At 40.2% G+C, this 15549-nt stretch overlaps 1 long non-coding RNA gene across 2 annotated transcripts in view; it reads right to left on the bottom strand.

The window, feature by feature from the left end:
* LOC122210756 overlaps positions 1-15549 on the bottom strand; it is a 34403-nt gene that overhangs the window by 12100 nt on the left and 6754 nt on the right. For both annotated transcript variants that reach the window (XR_006198225.1, XR_006198224.1), the window contains exon 3: positions 2368-2608. This is a non-coding gene — a long non-coding RNA (uncharacterized LOC122210756). The remainder of the gene's footprint in view (positions 1-2367; positions 2609-15549) is intronic.

Here is a 15549-nt window from a genome sequence, read left to right as displayed (position 1 = left end):
TGATTCAAACTGTTTTAAGGCATGATTAGGGCTGGTCTTGCATAGAGCTGAGACTCCGTGGCAGCATCTGCAGATAAGTAAGTTAAAGAAGGCAATTTATGCAGGCAACAAAAGCAGATGGCCTTCATCAAGCTGATGTGCTAAAACTGCTTTAGTTTATTCTTTATAACGCATTTTCTCTCTTTGTGATGATAGGGACTGTGTTTAATCCCAAACCGTTTTTGTTCTTTTACAGACTCCAAAAGTCAGTTAGATAAATCATTAGGCTAAAAACAGAAGACTTCAGAGGCACCTGGGTGGCTCCATTGGTTGAGTGGCCTACTCTCGATTTTGGCTCAGGTCATGATCCCAGGGTCATGGGATCTAGCTTCCTGTCAGGCTCATCACTGAGCATGGAGCCTGCTTGACTCTCTCTCTCTCTCTCTCTCTCTCTCTCTCTCTCTCTCTCTCTCTCTCTCTCTCACCCCCTCCCCACCCCATGCCCCTCATCCCTGCATGCACTCTCTCTAAATTAAAATTTAAAAACATTTTTTTTTAAACAGAAGATTTCAAATAAGCACAGTTTACCAATAGGTTGACCCATGATGGACAGATGAAATATCTCCCATAAATGAAATATCTACACAGACATTACTGAAACATAACATGAGGTTACCTGGTGTTATGCTAACATGCTCAAACAATATTTGCAAGGCAGGGTTGCAAAAGAAAATAATGCAAGTAATTGTTTACAACTGAAATAATGATCATCCCCTCATTTTTAGGAAATGGGTATTTCAAAATATTAATTCATGGAAAAGCTCACCATGGAAACAGGAGCTCCTGCTTCAAGTAATTAAGACAAAAAATTTATATAGACCTTTCTATGAGATGTTAGTGATCATTAAAAAACCATATTCTAGCCAGAACTGTATGAGGCATGATTTCTGCTGACTTCAATAGATTACACCTTTGCATAAACTCAGCTGAAATATTTATACCCAGGGAGGTATGTTTTTCCAGGTTCATTTCTGAGGACATTTACACAATGACGTTTCTCTTTAGTATCTGTCTATGCTTGCCCTTATTTCTCGTTTCACTTGACTGTATTTCATATAATAGCAAACACTGTTTCACTAGGGGCAATATTTTTCTGTTTGTCTGAGAATATGAGTGTTTTTATAAGTGAATGTTGTAAGTCTTAAAACCACAGGACAACTTTATTCTTTGCCACGTTTGATTTTTTCTCTTTTGTGTTTTGAGGTTGAAACTGAACCCCTGGCTGGTTTCATATTGTTCTACTTATATATTTTATTTGAAAACATCCATATGAAAACCTGGATGAAAAATATGAAAGAAGATTCACTCCAAGAAGCAAAATGGCTTTGAGTCAAACAACAATCTTACTCAGAGCGAAGAAATAGCAACATCAGCACAAAACTGATTTTGTTGTTGGCTGTTACCTGAGTAGGTGTTTAAAATACCAAGGTGCTCCTGGCTGCTTTAATTTCATAGAACAAGGGATCTCCTGGGGCGCCTGGGTGGTTCAGTCAGTTAAGCGTTCAACTTTGGCTCAGGTCATGGTCTCACGGTTCATGGGTTCAAGCCCCACACTGGGCTCTGTGCTGACATCTCAGGGCCTAAAGCCTACTTCGGATTCTGTGTGTGTCTCTCTCTCATGCTTTGTCTCTCTCTCTCTCTCAAAAATAAACATTAAAAAAAATTTCTTTAAAAGAACAAGACATCTCATGTTACCCTTTCCCAAAGGTTATATCAGTTTATCAAACATTATATTATCAAAACCAAGAGTACTGAGATGAGCTGTATACAGAATTTTAGTAGTAAAAAAAAAAAAAAAAAAAAGACAATTCATTAAAATGCTATGCATAGGGGCGCCTGGGTGGCTCAGTCGGTTAAGCGTCCGACTTCAGCTCAGGTCACAACCTCACGGTCCGGGAGTTCGAGCCCCGTGTCGGGCTCTGAGCTGATGGCTCAGAGCCTGGAGCCTGCTTCTGGTTCTGTGTCTCCCTCTCTCTCTCTGCCCCTCCCCCGTTCATGCTCTGTCTCTCTCTGTCTCAAAAATAAATAAACGTTAAAAAAAAAAATGCTATGCACCTACAAATATATACAAATATGCTCGATGTTTCTACCTAATAAACTAGTAACCACCATATGGCATTCTAAGATTATAGCAAATACCTAGGTATTTAAATGAAAATGTCATTTCGTTACCTTTTTCAGAACTTAAGCTAAATTTGAGTACGTCAGTGATGCCGTTTGTTTTTGTTTTTTGTTTTCTGTTGGGACTATAGTTTCTCAATGTCGTAAATATTTTACTTAAAATGAATTTGGACTGAGTAAACTGTTGAGAATGTTGTTTATTTTTACCTGCATGCCTCGTGCACTGGTGAGGAGAGCAACTCAGCACCTACTCTTGCCCCGCAAGCCGCCTAGGCAGAGATTCCTTAGTAGGAATTCCTCACAAGGGATACTCCAGCTTCGCCATCTAATCCTGGAAAGACACCTTTGGACCCAGCTGTGTTCACTGAACATGAGCGACAGAGACCACACTGCACTCTCCTATTTCCATTTGTAGAATGGATACCATTTGGAGAATGGAAGTTGATACCTTAAATTGCAAACAAACAAACATCAAAATCAATTAAATTTTTATTATAGAAGGTTAGGACAGAAATCACAGAGAAGATTTTTTTTAAAAAATCATTTGTAAATCCAACACCCAAAGGAGAGCATTTTGGTGTATTTCCTTCCAGTACTTTTATGCATACTTATTTTCAGTATATGCTTCATACACAGTAAATATACATTTTGTGTGTCCAAGATAAGTCTGCCTAGTATAAAAGGAGATATCACACAAGTTAGGCACTGAGTGAAAAATAGGAAGTGAGTCAAAATAAAAAATGAGGGGTGCCTGAGTGGTTCAGTCGATTAAGCCTCCAACTCTTGGTTTCTGCTCAGGTCATGGTCTCATAGTTCATGAGTTTGAGTCCCATGTCTGGCTCTGCACTGACAGTGAAGAGCCTGCTTGGGATTTTCTCTCTCTCTCTCTCTCTCTCTCTCTCTCTCTCTCCCTTGCTCTCTGCCTCTCCCCCACCTGTGCCCTCTCTCTCTCTCAAAAATAAACTTATAAAAATAAAAAATAAAAAAAAATGATATGAAACATTAAAGTACTAGGAGAGAGGGTAGAATCAGATTTTCACATTACCTACATCACGTTGAAGACAGTCGGAGTTATTAAGGAAGATGTCCTTCCCAAAAAAAGAATCTAATAAGGGGGACGCCTGGGTGGCTCAGTCGGTTGGGCGGCTGACTACAGCTCAGGTCATGATCTCACGGTGAGTTCGAGCCCCACGTCGGGCTCTGTCCTGAGAGCTCAGAGCCTGGAGCCTGCTTCGGATTCTATGTCTCCCTCTCTCTCTGCCCCTTCCCTGCTTGCTGTCTCTGTCTCTGTCTCTGTCTCTCTCTCTCTCTCTCTCAAAAGTAATAAACAATAATAAAAAAAAGAATCTAGTAAGGATCTTTGGTTCCATAATAAAATTTAGAGGTAACTTAGACAATAGATTCCATATTGTTTAATAGTTTACTTACACAGGGGAGAACCTTGCATCGTTCATACCAAAGTCTAAATGCAATCCAAGAAATAATACTCAATGCATTCTTTCTACGTGATCATAAGGGCAATTTTTGTTGTTTTGAACATAATTTTGAAATAGATCCCGATTTATGGGGTTGCCAGATATAAAAAGTGAATTTCATAAACTGGGGATGTGAGAAGGAATTATGAACAATTCTCTTTAGAACAACTCTCTGCATTAAGTAGATTTTTTTAAAGTTCACTTATTTATGTATCTATTTATTTATTTACTGGTTGGGTGACGGGCAGAGAGAGAGGGTGAGAGGGAATCCCAAGCAGACTCCGTGCTCCAGCACGGAGCTGGAGTCCAACGATGGGGCTCAATCTCATGACCGCGAGACTGCATCCCGAGGTGATATCAAGAGTCAGATGCATAACCGACTGACCCACCCAGGCACCCCGAAATAGATTTTTAAAACTTACTCTAAATTGGAGACATCCACTAGTTAGAACAGAATGGTATTTCATAAACTTACTTTTAAGTTAATAAAGATACAAAAAACAGGAATCCAGATCCATAATAATCCCAATTTATAAAGTGAAAGCTTTACAAATACAAGGACCATTATTAATACAGTTCTTGTCATATTCCCCAGACGGAATGATTGCTGTGGAACGAACTGAATATCTGACTTTCTTAGTTGGTCAAACATATTTGCCCCAAAACTCCGTGGTTGATTTTCTCATTGCTGAGTAGCCTATAATTGTGACAAAGAGTTTTTTTCCTTTTAGTTTTTTTTTTTTTTTTTTTTTTTTAACGAATCAAACAGTGTTGTCCATGTACATATCTCCTTTCCAAGGAGACTATGAACATCTTAAAGGTTGGGACCATGTCTCTCTGATCTTTACATACTCTGTACCTTTCAGTGGCTGATATACCTCAGGCAATAAGAAGGTGTCTCACAAAGAAATGAATGAACCACTTTCATATTAGTGCTCTATGCTCCTTTCGGTATTGCATAACAAAACAAAAAAGGATTTTTGAATTTCTCCAACTTCATTATCAAATTTTATTAGATAGCTGTGGTAGGAAATACACCAAAATGCTCTCCTTTGGGTGTTGGATTTATGAATTATTTTCTTAAAAATCATTATCAAATTTTATTAGATAGCTAGGGCTGCTGTTACAAATCACCACAAACTGGGTGGCTTAAAAACAACATAAATTTACTCTTTCACAGTTTTGGATACCAGAAGTCTGAATTCAAGGTACAGGCTGGGTCGTGATCCCTCTGAAGGTGGAGAATCCTCCTTTGCCTTTTCCAGCTTGTGGCAGCTCTAGGATTTCTTTGGCTTGTAGATGCATTCCTTGAATCCCTCCCTATCTTCACATGGCCTCCCTATCCTCTATGTTCTTCTTCTGTCCCTTATAAGGACATGTGTCATTTGCTTTAGGGTTCACTCAATTAATGCAGGATGATCTCACCTCGAGATCCTTAACATAATTCTTCTTTTTCCAAGTAAGCTCACGTTCAACCCACTACAATAGTTCATTGTACAGATTTCTTCCTATTGAATATTTTAACACTTTTAAAAATAGGCGTAAATATTTGTCTAGTTGCTACAAATGTTAGGCTGACATTAAAAAGAGACTCAAAAAACACAGTGGCCTAAAAAAGACAGAAGTGTGTTTCTCTCTCATCTTAAAGTCCAGCCAGTCTAAGCTGGTAGAAAGGCTCTGGTCCATTAGTTTATTAAGGGTCCCTGATGCCACTGGTCTCTATCATCTCAGTATCTCAGCCCAAGGAGAGGAAAGAAAGTGGAGAGCAAGGCATTTCCTTTAAGCAAATGAGGTTGGAATTGCAGGTATCACTTATACTCTGCCATTGTATTGCTGAGAACATATTTACATGGTTACCTCTCACTGTAAGAAAGACTGGGTAAGGGTTCCTTTCACGGGGTGGCTGTGTAGCCGGATATAACTGTACCACTATTGGAAGGTGGAGGAACGCGGTGGAGGAAAGGCGGGGATAACTAACAGCATGTGACAACTTAAAAAAAAAAAATTCAACTCTCTGAATCATATATTTCTAAATTGAATAGATCATTCGTGGAATTATCACAAGTTTGCATCTAATTACAACGTTCATCATGTTCGTTCATAGACTGGGGAATAAACTTTAACTTTCCTGATTTTTAAAAATTCCTACTGTGTTTGACATTATCTTAAAGGAAGAAATTAATTTTCCACCGTTCAGAAGTCAGTTGTTAGACACTGTTATGGTCAGTCATTGTTATTTTCTTAGAACTACTGTTAAAACATCATTAGAAAACATATCTGTCTTGAATAATTCATTGCCTGGTCTCCACGAAAGAGTGTTTATCTGGACTTTTCACCCGCCACCCCTTTATTCTTCAACATGGTGGTGGAAGGAATTACCTGGGAGGAGGGGGACAGCCAATGGCTTGGGTTAATGTGTCTGCACTAAGGATTCAGACTTCCTCTCTGTCGAGCTGTTCAAAGGACTAGGTGTCAGTAGGTTGTCGTTACTTGTCTTTCCTCCAAAGACATATTCCTCATCAACCCTATCAGTAATAGAGTTACAGTTTTGATCTTCCTTTTCCTGACTCATGTGTCTCTCTCAATCAGTTCAGAATTTAGGTGGGGAGGAGAAAGAGTAACATACAAACCCTTCTAACCTCAACAATGGCCAAATGTATTGTGAAGCTTTTTTGTGTCCCACATAATTTGTGAGCATAAAATAGTGAATCAGAAAAGTTCCTGAGAGGCTACAGCCAAAGATTATGTTTAATGTTGTTAAAGAAAGGGTAACATTTCCGTCCAAAGGAGAGATGTGTTTTCAGTTTATACCCAATCTGAAAGTGAAGCTAGTCAAAAGGGGCAAAATATAACACCTGACTGGCACCCCACTCCATACCTTCCTCCCACCCCCCTCCACCTCATTACTACCAAGGGGCAGCACACAGAGGGTTCATGGGCTACAAAAACAAAGAGCAGCTAATGGGTTGTAAGTATTTAGCAATGAGAATTGAACACAGCAGCCTCCTTTAGAAATCCCATTGGCAGAGACTATACTGATGGAAAAATTCAAAGATTGCAAAAAGATTTAAAAAGGGGCATGTACAAGGAAGCGACCATATCAACAGCCCTGCAAAAGGAAAGAATGGCACAAAACACAAGAAAAGGGTCAACAGACCCTGGCATCTTAAGAACAACAAAGACAGAACAGAACAGAGGAGGTTCTGTAGGCACACTTGGCTAAGAGAAACTGGAAGCTAAGATCAAAACTTCACTGAATATTATTATGGGTTCAATCTAGGATCAAGTTTCTCATATATACTTCTTGTTCTATTTTGTGGTTTCAGCCGCTTGCAATTTATCCTTCATATTTTATCTACAAAGTCCTATGTAGTGGGGGAAACTCCTACAGTTATTAAGAGTATATTGAGGCGGGAAAGACGACACCTGACACTTGCAGCCAAAGTTCTGATGTTCAGGGTGGGCACAGTGAGTAAACAGCACCCCTAGAGAGTGCTGCCTTAGAAAGGCCTGACCGTATCAGAATGGGCTTCACGTCACACATTTTGAGGGGCTGTTGAATGACCATGGCCCAGCCATCTCTCTCCTTAGCTATAAAGGCATCACACATCGCACTGGCAAGAAAGTCATCTGAAGTTTTGTGCGATTTCTTAGGCCTCATTTTAAAGATTTTGGTAGCATGGGATTCTTTGAATACATAAATATTATAGCATTTGATTTACATTATGGAACATGATTTTAACATTCTGAGATTCTTCCTTTTCTCTCATTCCACATATTGAATCACACCAAGTAATTTTTTTAAGTTTATTTTGAGAGAGAGAGAAAGAGAGAGAGAGAAAGAGGAAGACAGAGAGAGAGGAGGAGGGACAGAGAGAGAATCCCAAGCAGGGTCTGCATTGTCAGTGTGGAACCCGACATGGGACTTGAACTATGTACCATGAGATCATGACCTGAGCTGCAGTTGGATGCTTAACTGACTAAGCCACCCGGGTGCCCCATCATTCCAAGGAATCTTGACTACGTCTCTAGATCTTCTCAAGAGTAGTTCATCTTTCTATAAATGCGATGAGGCCCATTTACTTTGACTCTTGGACATGTGAAATAATCTACCAAGAGTTTTCCCTCTCTAATTCTCCTCACAGCTGCCAGGAAATTTTCTAAATCCAAAACTGATTCTTTCTTTCTCAAGCTACACACATTCTAGGTACTCCCAACTGACTACTGACAAAATCCAGACTCTAAAGAATTGGTTCTGAAAGTGTGGTTCCAAGACCAGCTGCATCAACATCACCAGGGAATTTGTAAAAAAAAAAAAAAAAAAAAAAAAAAAAAAAAAAAATGCAGGGGTGCTGGGTGGCTCAGTCAGTTAAGCATCCGGCTTTGGCTCAGCTCATCATCTCATGGTTTGTGAGTTCGAGCCCCGTGTGAGGCTCTGTGCTGACAGCTCAGAGCCTGGAGCCTGCTTTGGGTTCTGTGTGTCTCTCTCTCTCTCTGCCCCTCCCCCACTCGCACTCTGTTTCTCTCTCTCTCTCAAAAGTAAATAAACATTAAAAAATTTTTTTTTTAAGAAAATGCAAATTCTTGCCCTCTCCCACCCTAAATCTGCAGAATCAAAATCTTTGGGGATGAGACCCAGTGATCTGTGCCTTTAAAAGCCTCCAGGGGATTCTGAGGCATGCTCAAGTTTGCAAACCACTGCCAGAGGTTGGCACAATGGTTCTGCTATCTGCCTCACTTCCCCCAGGCTCACATGTGTACTCTGTGCATCTTCCCTCAGATCTTCCCATGGCTTCCCAAGCATATCATGCCCTTTTGCACTTCTATGCTTTGGCACTTCCTGTGTCTGAAATGCTATTTTACTCCTCCACTGTCTGGTCAACTCCTCCAAGGCACCTTAAATCCTTTTGGAATGAGCAGAATATAAATAAGTGTATACTCATCCTTCAACACCCAGCTCAAATATCGCCTTTGCTGCAAAACGTTCTCTGATTCCCAGATTTAGCCAATCCTTCCTCTGTGCTGCCTTGTACCTAACATTCCACGCTGTAGGTGTTTATGCCTCTCACTGCAAGAGGGATCTGTGAGGGTGGAGTCTCACCCTCATGTGTCCTTTAAAACGCTGAAATCATAGACATTCTCAATAAGTAATTACTAAAATAAGACCTTATTTGGTGGTTTAACAAGCAAGCCTGTCTACTCCGTTTTTTTTTTTTTTTTCAATTCCTTTCTTTTAACTGAAGATGAATCCTCCTCTTCCAAGGAAGATTGCTCTCTTCTTCCACTTCAAATGGGAGCATAGATTTGAGAGGGGATGACATGAAGAGATGAGGCAAAAGAACCATCAGCCTGATGGTTCACTTTATGCCTGGAGGTGAGCAGAGTATGCCTTTCCTCCTGAACTCATACTTGAGAAATGAAACAAATAGTCCTGATACAAATCCAAATTTTAAAAATATTCTCTAATCAAATTTTCTCCATACAGCTTGATTTAATACAATAGTTGAAAAGCCATAAATATTTGATAAATGTTAGAAAATATAATTATGTGTATGGTGGGCCAAAAATAATGGATTTAGCCCATATAAATACTCAATACCAGTCTTTGATCATATTTTCTACACCGGGAAACAAGGCTCATTGTCAGTAAGATATCCTCATTTTCTTTTTTTCTTCCTTTGTAAACAAAACTTTAAACATAATATTTTATACTCATTTTCTCCCTAATATATTATATGGCACTAATTAATGTACTGGCTAGACTGAGCAATCCTTGGGGTGCACATCTACTTATATAGTAACAGATTTATAACAACTGCAAAGGTTGGCATTTTCATCCACTATCGTGAATGAACCACAGTTTTCTAATTGAAACTTGATATACTGTTTTCACAGAATTGAAAATACTTGAAATTAGAAACACCAAATCTTCTGACTATTCTGGACTAGAAGTTAAATCTGTAGCATCAGCCTATAATTTTCCATTTTCTTACTGTGAGTGGTAATTAGCTAAACAATTACTCAGCTGATATGAGTGGGTACTTCCCCCCTTTTCCACCAATTTTTACCTGTCACGGCCATCAAGACTCACTTCTTCTGGGTCAAATATACACTGAAGAGCAGTATAAGAGGAGAGGGAGGTTGGAGATACACTCTTTGGGAGGATATGTACTTCGTAAAGGATGGACAGGTACGTGAACAAAATGATGGCAGATCAAGGGTAAGATTATAGCATTTCCCATCACAACTGTAGTGATGGACAGAGGGAGTTATAGAAGAAGACTGGTTAGGAGGGAGTCGGAGGAAGATGGCGGCGTAGGAGGACACTGGGCTCACCGTGTCCTGCTGATCGCTTAGATTCCACCCACATCTGCCTAATTTACCCAGAAAACCGCCAGAAGACTAGCAGAATGGACTCTCCAGAGCCAAGCATAGTTGAGAGGCCCATGGAAGAGGGTAGGAAGGGCGGAGAGGCAGTGCGTGCTACACGGACTGGCGGGAGGGAGCCAGGTGGGTGGAGGGGCAGCCAGCCCACCAGGCAAGGCAGAGTCCCCGGGTCTGGCTTGCAAAAGCAGAGGGGCCGGCCGGAGTGTGTTCTGACAGCCAGCAGGACTTAACATTTGGAATGTTATAAGTCAACAGCTCTGCTCAGAGAGCGGGAGGGCTAAAGGACAACGTGAGGGAGAGCTGTTGAGCCCCCAAGGAGAGAGCTCAGCTTGCCAGGGAACAAAGGTGCTGGGAAGCGCCATCTGTCTCGCCCACCCCCAAAACCAAAATCCCAAAGGGAACCAGTTCCCATCATGAACTTGCTTGCACCACGCAAACACTCAATGCTGTGCTTCTGCGGATCCAACCGTCCGACGGGTCTGCCTCCCTCCCGGTTCCACAGGGCCCCTCCTGAAGCAGACCACCAAAGGCAAAGTGAGCTGAACCTGCCCCTCCCGCCCCTGTGCACCTTGCGGACCCACCCCAGCTAATGTGCCAGATCCCATCAAAGCAGCACCACAAGCCTGGCAGTGTGCAAGCAGCCCAGACAGAGGCCACACCACTCCACAGTGAGTCCTGTCCCCAGGAGAGGGGAAGAGAAGGTACACACCAGTCTGACTGTGGCCCCAGCAGTGGGCTGGAGACAGACATCAGGTCTGACTGTGGCCCCAATGCAAGTTACTCAGACAGCACAGGGGAAGAGCCTTGCAGTTCCGCGCCACCCCAGGGACAACCCAAAATGACGAAATGGAGGAATTCTCCTCAAAAGAAACTCCAGGAAGCAGCGACAGCTAACGAACTGATCAAAAACGATTTAAGCAATGTAACAGAAAATGAATTTACAATAATAGTCATAAAATTAATTGCTGGGCTTGAAAAAAGTATAGAGGACAGCAGAGATCTATTACTACAGAGATCAAGGGACTAAGAAACAGACAGGAGGAGCTAAAAAATGCTATAAATGAGCTGCAAAATAAAATGTAGGTGACCATAGCTCGGATTGAAGAGGCAGAGGAGAGAATAGGTGAATTGGAAGATAAAATTATGGAAAAAGAAGAAGCTGAGAAAAAGAGAGATAAAAAAATCCAGGAGTATGAGGGGAGACTTAGAGAACTAAGTGACATAATTTAAACGAAATAATATACACATAATTGGGATTCCAGAGGAGGAAGAGAGGGAAAGGTGCTGAAGGTGTACTTGAAGAAATCATAGCTGAGAACTTCCCTGAACTGGGGAAGGAAAAAGGCATTGAAATCCAAGAGGCACAGAGAAATCCCTTCAGATGTAACTTGAATCGATCTTCTCCACGACATGTCATACTGAAACTGGCAAAATGCAACGATAAAGAGAGGATTCTGAAAGCAGCTAGGGATAAACATGCTCTAACATATAAAGGGAGACCGATAAGACTCGTGACGGATCTGTCTAATGAAACCTGGCAGGCCAGAAATGAATGGCAGGATATCTTCAATGTGATGAACAGAAAAAATATGCAGCCAAGAATCCTTTATCCAGCAAGTCTGTCATTTAGAATAGAAGGAGAGGTAAAGGTCTTCCCAAACAAACAAAAACTGAAGGAATTAGTCACCACTAAACCAGCCCTACAATAGATCCTAAGGGGGATCCTGTGAGACAAAGTACCAGAGACATCACTACAAGCATGAAACCTACAGACATCACAATGACTCTAAACCCATATCTTTTTATAATAACACTGAATGTAAATGGACTAAATGTTCCAACTAAAAGACATAGGGTATCAGAATGGATAAAAAAACAAGACCCATCTATTTGCTGTCTACAAGAGACTCATTTTAGACCTGAGGACATCTTCAGATTGAAAGTGAGGGGATGGAGAACTATCTATCATGCTACTGGAAGTCAAAAGAAAGCTGGAGTAGCCATACTTGTATCAGACAAACTAGACTTTAAATTAAACGTTGTAACAAGAGATGAAGACGGGCATTATATAATAATTACAGGGTCTATCCATAAGGAAGAGCTAACAATTATAAATGTCTATGTTCCAAATACGGGAGTCTCCAAATATATAAAACAATTACTCACAAACATAAGCAACCTTATTGATAAGAATGTGGTCATTGCAGGGGACTTTAACACCCCACTTACAGAAATGGATAGATCATCTAGACACACGGTCAATAAAGAAACAAGGGCCCTGAATGATACATTGGATCAGATGGACTTGACAGATATATTTAGAACTCTGCATCCCAAAGCAACAGAATATACTTTCTTCTCTAGTGCACACGGAACCTTCTCCAAGATAGATCACATACTGGGTCACAAAACAGCCCTTCATAAGTATACAAGAATTGAGATCATACTATGCACACTTTCAGACCAAAATGCGATGAAGCTTGATATCAACCACAAGAAAAAGTCCGGAAAATCTCCAAAAGCATGGAGGTTAAAGAACACCCTACCAAAGAATGAATGGGTCAACCAGGCAATTAGAGAAGAAATTAAAAAATATATGGAAACAAATGAAAATGAAAATACAACAATCCAAACGCTTTGGGATGCGGTGAAGGCAGTCCTGAGAGGAAAATACATTGCAATCCAGGCCTATCTCAAGAAACAAGAAAAATCCCAAATACAAAATCTAACAGCATACCTAAAGGAACTAGAAGCAGACCAGCAAAGACACCCCAAACCCAGCAGAAGAAGAGAAATAATAAATATCAGAGCAGAAAAAAAAGTAGAATCTAAAAAAACTGTAGAGCAGATCAATGAAACCAAGAGTTGTTTTTTTGAAAAAATAAACAGAATTGATAAACCTCTAGCCATGCTTCTCAAAAACAAAAGGGAGATGACCCAAATAGATAAAATCATGAACGAAAATGGAATTATTACAACCAATCCCTCAGAAATACAAGCAATTATCAGGGAATACTATGAAAAATTATATGCCAACAAACTGGACAACCTGGAAGAAATGGACAAATTCCTAAACACCCACACACTTCCAAAACTCAAACAGGAAGAAATAGAAAGCTTGAACAGACCCATAACCAGCAAAGAAATTGAATGAGTTATCAAAAATCTCCCAACAAATAAGAGTCCAGGACCAGATGGATTCCCTGGGGAATTCTACCAGACATTTAAAGCAGAGATAATGCCTAACCTTCTCAAGCTATTCCAAAAAAAGAAAGGAAAGGAAAACTTCCAGACTCATTCTATGAAGCCAGCATTACTTTGATTCCTAAACCAGACAGGGACCCAGTAAAAAAAGAGAACTACAGGCCAATATCCCTGATGAATATGGATGCAAAAATTCTCAACAAGATACTAGCAAATCGAATTCAACAGCATATAAAAAGCATTATTCACCATGATCAAGTGGGATTCATTCCTGGGCTGCAGGGCTGGTTCAACACTCACAAATCAATCAATGTGATACATCACATTAATAAAAGAAAAGATAAGAACCATATGATCCTGTCAATCGATGCAGAAAAAGCATTTGACAAAATTCAACATTCTTTCTTAATAAAAACCCTTGAGAAAGTCAGGATAGAAGGAACATACCTAAAGATCATAAAAGCCATTTATGAAAAGCCCACAGCTAATATCATCCTCAATGGGGAAAAACTGAGAGCTTTCTCCCTGAGATCAGGAAAATGACAGGGATGTCCATGCTCACCGCTGTTGTTTAACATAGCGTTGGAAGTTCTAGCATCAGCAATCAGACAACAAAAGGAAATCAAAGGAATCGAAATTGGCAAAGATGAAATTAAGCTTTCACTTTTTGCAGATGACGTGATATTATACATGGAAAACCCTACAGATTCCACCCAAAGTCTGCGAGAACTGATACATGAATTCAGCAAAGTTGCAGGATACAAAATCAATGTATAGAAATTAGTTGTATTCTTATACACTAATAATGAAGCAACAGAAAGACAAAGAAATGGATCCCATTCACAACTGCACCAAGAAGCATAAAATACCTAGGAATCAACCTAACCAAAGATGTAAAAGATCCATATGCTGAAAACTATAGAAACTTATGAAGGAAATTGAAGAAGATAAAAAGAAATGGAAAAACATTCCATGCTCATGGATTGGAAGAATAAATATTGTTAAAATGTCAATACTACCCAAAGCAATCTACACATTCAATGCAATCCCAATCAAAATTGCAAAAATGCAAAATTGCATTTTTCTCGAAGCTAGAACAAGCAATCCTAAAATTCATATGGAACCACAAAAGGCCCTGAGTAGCCAAAGTAATTTTGAAGAAGAAGACCAAAGCGGGAGGCATCACAATCCCAGACTTTAGCCTCTACTACAAAGTTGTAATCATCAAGACAGAATGGTGTTGGCACAAAAACAGACACATAGACCAATGGAATAGAATAGAAACCCCAGAACTAGACCCACATATGTAGGGCCAACTAACCTTTGACAAAGCAGAAAAGACTATCCAATGGAAAAAGACAGTCTCTTTAACAAATGGTGCTGGGAGAACTGGACAGCAACATGCAGAGGGATGAAACTAGACCACTTTCTTACACCATTCACAAAAACAAACTCAAAATGGATAAAGGACCTGAATGTGAGACAGGAAACCATCAAAACCCTAGAGGAGAAAGCAGGAAAAGACCTCTCTGACCTCAGCTGCAGCAATTTCTTACTTGACACATCCCCAAAGGCAAGGGAATAAAAGCAAAAATGAACTATTGGGACCTCATGAAGATAAAAAGCTTCTGCACTGCAAAGGAAACAATCAACAAAACTAAAAGGCAACCAACAGAATGGGAAAAGATATTTGAAATTGACATATCGGACAATGGGCTAGTATCCAAAATCTATAAAGAGCTCACCAAACTCCACACCCAAAAAACAAATAATCCAGTGAAGAATTGGGCAGAAGACATGAATAGACACTTCTCTAAAGAAGACATTCAGATGGCCAACAGGCACATAAAAAGATGGTCAATGTCGCTCCTCATCAGGGAAATACAAATCAAAACCACACTCAGATATCACCTCGTGCCAGTCAGAGTGGCTAAAATGAACAAATTAGGAGACTATAGATGCTGGCGAGGATGTGGAGAAACGGGAACCCTCTTGCACTGTTGGTGGGAATGCAAACTGCTGCAGCCACTCTGGGAAACAGTGTGGAGGTTCCTTAAAAAAATTAAAAATAGACCTACCCTATGACCCAGCAGTAGCACTGCTAGGAATTTACCCAAGGGATACAGGAGTGCTGATGCATAGGGGCACTTGTACCCCAATGTTAATAGCAGCACTTTCAACAATAGCCAAATTATGGAAAGAGCCTAAATGTCCATCAACTGACGAATGGATAAAGAAGTTGTGGTTTATATACACAATGGAATACTACGTGGCAATGAGAAAGAATGAAATATGGCCCTTTGTAGCAACGTGGATGGAACTG

This window comes from Panthera leo, chromosome F2, assembly GCF_018350215.1.
Source record: "Panthera leo isolate Ple1 chromosome F2, P.leo_Ple1_pat1.1, whole genome shotgun sequence".
Taxonomy (NCBI): domain Eukaryota; kingdom Metazoa; phylum Chordata; class Mammalia; order Carnivora; family Felidae; genus Panthera; species Panthera leo.
This window is presented reverse-complemented; position numbering and strand designations above follow the sequence as displayed.